This window comes from Diachasma alloeum, unplaced genomic scaffold (genome assembly GCF_001412515.2).
Source record: "Diachasma alloeum isolate Michigan unplaced genomic scaffold, Dall2.0 Dall_scaffold_00314, whole genome shotgun sequence".
Taxonomy (NCBI): Eukaryota; Metazoa; Arthropoda; class Insecta; order Hymenoptera; family Braconidae; genus Diachasma; species Diachasma alloeum.
The window spans coordinates 103167-108856 of record NW_021680453.1 but is presented as its reverse complement, the minus strand read 5'-3'; positions in this window follow the sequence as shown (position 1 = coordinate 108856).

The following is a 5690-nucleotide window of genomic DNA, read 5'->3' as shown; positions in this document are numbered from 1 at the left end:
GGAGGGGAGAGACGATTTTTTAATTAGCGGGCGAATTAATGGGGAGTCACTCTGCGCCGAGAAAACATAGGGTTTCTTATAGCGCCGTGACTTTCTACGCAATATTAATTTTTTTATTGCGGTGATTAAGGGGTGAAACGGGGGTTGATGGATGGGGAATTTAATTCTCCATTGAACAGTCTTTGTTTCATCCCTTAATATTAATTAGTCGGCGAATAAATTAACTGAAAAACATAAAGTAAACATTGAGTACAAGGAGGACAAAAATCCCCCTACGAACCTGTCCCTGTGACAGCGGGACTGTTCGAGATTTTGACAATGAGAAAAGGAGGACATTAAGAAAACAGGTCTCATGTTTTACGCTATGAACGATTTTCTGACACGATTTTTCTAGGCTCTGATCAGAGGATCGGGAAATACATCCGCACAATTGGAAAACATGGATACATGTATGATAGAATTATTTTACACCAGAATTTTACAAACTTTAATTTTTCACATTTTTCAAACTACAATGTTTGATGTGTCATTTGGGTAAGACGAAACTCACGGGTTTACACGTTCGACTCTATAAATCTTCGTTTGCATATTCCTTACTTATTTTTATGTTATTAAAAAAATACAGTTTACAATATGTCCAGCCACTCTAATTTACTTATGACCCTCCAGAACTCACAATCAGCCTAGCCATTAAAAATGGCTACCAACGAGAATGCATCCCCTCCACTCTGAACCCCCTCCTAAGCCTTCTATGATGCTGATTAGGTTTTCCTTATTTTACGCCAATTTATCGAATTGATAGACTTTGATTCAGTGTATATCAATGTCTATCAAATCATTCCGTGTAGAATGAGCCCAAGTAGAAGTTTGTATCAAAAATTAAAAAAAAAAGAGGGGCTATCTTTAATGACAATTGTTTGAAAATTCATTTTAAAAAAAAAATTCAGTCTATCAAATTATTTTTATAGTCAATCATTGTCTATCATTCGCCTATCAATGGATTCCCATGGTCAAAATAAATAATTTTTAATAATTAGGGGCTAACTTTTTAGAGCTACTAACGCCACTGATGCTAATGAAACACCCGGAGGCGACAGAGATTTCTTTTCAAATGTAGATATTGTTCACTCGCACAGTATCGAGATACTGAGGAGGTGATTGAAAAATGTCTTTTTTTATTTTATTTTATTTAAATTGTTTATTGAATAATCAACACTTTATTTATTACACTTGTACATTTGTTTAGAGGATAATATTTTTAATAATGAAATATTTGAAAGTTAAAAAAGGATATCAAACAGTAAAGAAAAATGAATGTCAAATGTAACCGAAACGCGGCGTAATTCGTTATTATTTAAACCGATAAGGACGAAAATTATTTACGAGAGGAACTGGTTGAACTTACTTACTTTTAGAAACTCGTTTATTCATGTTTTATGTTACATTATTTACATTTTTTAGTTTCGTGTTTAGTGAGGTGCCTATTAACAGATGTTAATTTTGTCCTTATTAATTATCTTATCGTTTTCTTTAACATGTTTGTACGTTTATTAATTTCTGTTTTACCAGGATGTATTTGGTTTAGGAGGGTGAGTCAGGGTGCCCTCCACATTTGTTATATGATGTTTGTCTTACAGCTACTATTTACAGGTAAACTCTTCCTAACCACTAATACTACCTCTTTGGTTTTATTTTTGTTCTTAATATTAATGTTTTTGTTTATTTTTATCTTTGTTATTGTCGTGTGTTGCCATGGCAATGTGTTGCGGTAATTTGTGTTTTAGCCTGAAGTACAGGTTTTCGTCATTTAGTTTGCATGTATTTTCTAGTATTTTTAAGTCATTTAGCTTATTTTTATAAAAGTCGATTGCCATTTCATGGGTCGCTTCCTTCACAGTTTTCATTTCTAATTCTATATGTATATCTTTATTCTTTTTCGTGCATTCTGCGTTGCTTATTGCCCTGAGACATTTATTTTGTATAGTTTGTAATTTATTATAATTATTATCACATGTGTTGCTCCATATTGATGCTGCATACATAAAAACAGGTTTAATAATCATTTTATACATTAACATTTTAGTCTTGATGTGTACTTTGCTAGCTCTTTTTATCAAAGGATTTATCATATTTTTAATCCCATAGGTTTTTGTCTAGTTATATCGATGTGTTTTGTAAATTTCAATTTATTATCCAATGTTAGTCCCAGGTATTTTACTGATTTGCATGGTTCTATTTCTGCATCATCCATGATCACTTTGCACTCCCCGATAGACTTTCTATTTTTAATACCAGTCTTCCTGGAAAATATTATAAACTCTGTTTTTGTAGTATTTATTTTAATTTTCCATTCATAGAAGAAGTCATCGAGTAAGTTCCAGTGATCCTGGAGATGTTTTGTCAATAAATTGTTGGACCATGAGGATGTGTATAACGCTGTGTCATCAGCAAAAAGCGCTATATCAGTTTTTGGTGATTTTGGAATATCATTTATGTAAATGAGAAATAGCAATGGTCCCAGTATTGAACCCTGAGGAACCCCTGCAACTATTGCCCTATGATTCGATTGTTTTTGATTCACTTTGACTGTGAATTTTCTATTAATCAAATAACTCATTATTGTTTTAATCAGACACATTGGGGTGTTTATTGTTTCCAATTTATATATAAGGCCTCTCATCCACACCGTGTCGAAGGCCTTTTCAATATCCAGCAGAATCATTCCCGTATTTCTGTTAATATTGTAATTAACAGAAATATGGTCAGTCAGTCTGGCTAGTTGTTGAACTGTGCTATGGCTATTCCTGAATCCAAATTGTTCTGGAATAAGAATATCATGGTCGTCCAGATGTCTTTTGATTCTGCTGAATATCGTTTTTTCGAAGAGCTTGCTCAGCGTGGGCAAGAGGCTTATTGGTCTATAATTTTGTGCAAACAGTTGTGGTTTATTAGGTTTCGGGAATGGGAGGACATTCGCTACTTTCCATTTATCTGGGAAATATGAGGTTTTAAGACAATTGTTGTATATGTGGGTTAGTTGTACTATTGCTTTTGTTAGGAGATTTTTAAGTACTAGGTTTTGTATGTTGTCGATACCTGGGGCTTTCTTTGGTTTTAATTCTTTAATTTTATCTACTATTTCCCTAGGGCTGACTAGTTCAATTTTATTTATGTCTATATCACAATGTTTTATTCGATTGTACTCTTTGTTGATTTTATTATCATGTTTATGCTCTCCAAAATCTTCAGTCAATGTATGAACTTTTTCGAATACGTCGGCCAGTGCATTTGCTTTGGATAGGTCATCAAACGCTAGACCTTGTGCACCATGAAGAATGGGAATCTGTTTTTTGTTTTTGTCTTTCAATGCGCGTGCCATGCCCCATGCGGAGTGGTCACGTACATTGAGCTTGGACATTTTCTCATCCCATTCTTCTCTAGTGTGTTTTAGAATTTTTTTGTTTATTACATTCGTCAGTCTATTTCTGGCTTTCTTCCAAAACGCATTGCGGCTTCTCTGAAAGTTCGATCTCATTTTATTTCGCAAATCTATCAGCTGTTTGATGTCATTGGGCATTTGGGTGAGTTTATGTTGGATTTTCTTGAATGGAATTGTTTTTGAGATAGCCTCATTAATTTTATCAGTTAATGCTTGTTCTTCTTTGTCAATTTCAATTTTTGATTTCATCTTGTTTGTTATATTTATGGATTTTTTGATGATTTCTCTGAATTCTGACCAGTTGGCCTTTTTATAGTCTAGGAGTTGGACTTCTGACTTTATGATGTTATGTTTGAGAATTGTTAAAACTACTGGAAGATGATCTGAGTTTAGTTCATTTAGTGTTATTGGGTTGGTGATGTTTACGTTTTTATTCAAAGTTAAGTCAACTGTTGAGGATGCCTCTCCCCCACTAGGGTGAAGAGTGTGTCTATCTGGATATTCTATTGTGAGATCGTTTTTTATCAAATATTCTAATAATTTCTTTCCTTGTCTGCAATTTGTGAAACAATTCCAATTCTTATGTTTTGCGTTATAATCGCCACATATCAAAACTTTGTTGCCTAATTTTAATAATTTATTCAGTTCTTTTGGATTGAATGGGGCTATTTTCTTTTTTTTTACTAGACTCTGGTGTATTATATATTGATACCATGACTGTGTCACCCACTTTTACTGCCACTGACTCAAATGTTATTGTTTCAGTCTCTAGTTCTCGATATTGAATATTTTTCTTTACGTAGATGGCTACTCCACCTCCTGTTTCGGTTGTGTTTCTGTTTTTATTTATACAATTGTACCCTTGGATATTGGTATTGCTTGTTTTGTTAAATTTTGTTTCTCCTAAGAGAAGAATGTCAATTTTGAATCTATTTAGGAAATCTGTTGTTTCAAATTTTTTCTCTTTTATTCCATTGGCGTTCCAATAGGCTATTTTGATATCTAATTTTTTCTTACTATCCATCGTTATTGAAGTAGCTATATATTGTTATAAATTTATCCTGTTCGCTTGAACATTCAGTTAGTTTTGAATTTAGTTTTCTAATGGTTTGCACCATTTTTCCTAGGTCACATAATTTCTTTAGTTTTTTAATTTCGGTTTCAATATCTAATAAATTATTGATATCTTCAGTTAATTGAGAGGACTCCCCTCGTACCTGTTGCTTGTTGATGCTGTAGTTGTTATTGTTGTTTGGCTTCACCTCCTTCAGGATGCTGGCGAAGTGTCTTGTAGTTGTGTTCCTCTTGGCGCGAGGGGTTGAAGCTGCTGGCCTTTGCTGCTCCTCTCGTCGATGTGGTGTCTCTGCTCTCGGTGTTGTTGGTTTTTTGTTTTTTGCTTTAGCTTTGTCTACCTTCTCCATGTGTTTCAGGTAGGCTTCGCATTGTTTATAATTTGCAGGATGTTTTCCACCGCAATTTGAGCACATTGGTGGTTCTTCCTTTGGCTTATCACAGTTGGCTGTCAAGTGGTCACCTGGGCATTTGACACACTTGGGTTTCTGATGACAGTTTGCGGAGCCATGACCAAATTGTTGGCATCGATGGCACTGTGTCCCTCCTTTTTTGTTTTTGTATTTTTCCCAGCGAATTTTACAATAAGCGACGTACTTAATTTCAGTCGCTTTAATTGCTTGTTCTTCAGTGGGAAAAGTCACCATGTAAATTGGATAATTGAATGGCGGTGCTTTGTTGATTTTTTGTTTCAAGTAACAGCACCTGGTGACATCTACACCTTGAGCCTGAAGCTCCTCAACAACTTCGTCAGTCGTTAATGTAGGAAGTCCCTTGATTACCCGATGGTGTGGTTTTGTGTTCGAGTCCGTGTAGGTGTAGTACTCATATTGATTTTCCTTGAGGCCCCTTTGCACGGTTGAAAAATCTACTGTACTTGTTGTTCTAATGGTCATGGCTTTGGGCGTGTAATTGAATGTCACAGGGTCTATACACCATTTTCTCACTACCTCCATGAAGAACTTGTGGTTGATGATGGTCACTGTCACCACCATGGGCGGTATTTTGGGCTTCTTGATGCGCGTGATGCTTGTTGTGGCTGTGGAGGAGTTGCTCAGTTCTGAATCGTCCATAACCTCGTCTTCGTTGGCCAGAGCGTCGAATCGGTTGATGTTGACGAAGTTCACTTTGTCAGGCTTCGGCATTTTTTCTTTATGACCGGTCTGTTTTGGTGACACTG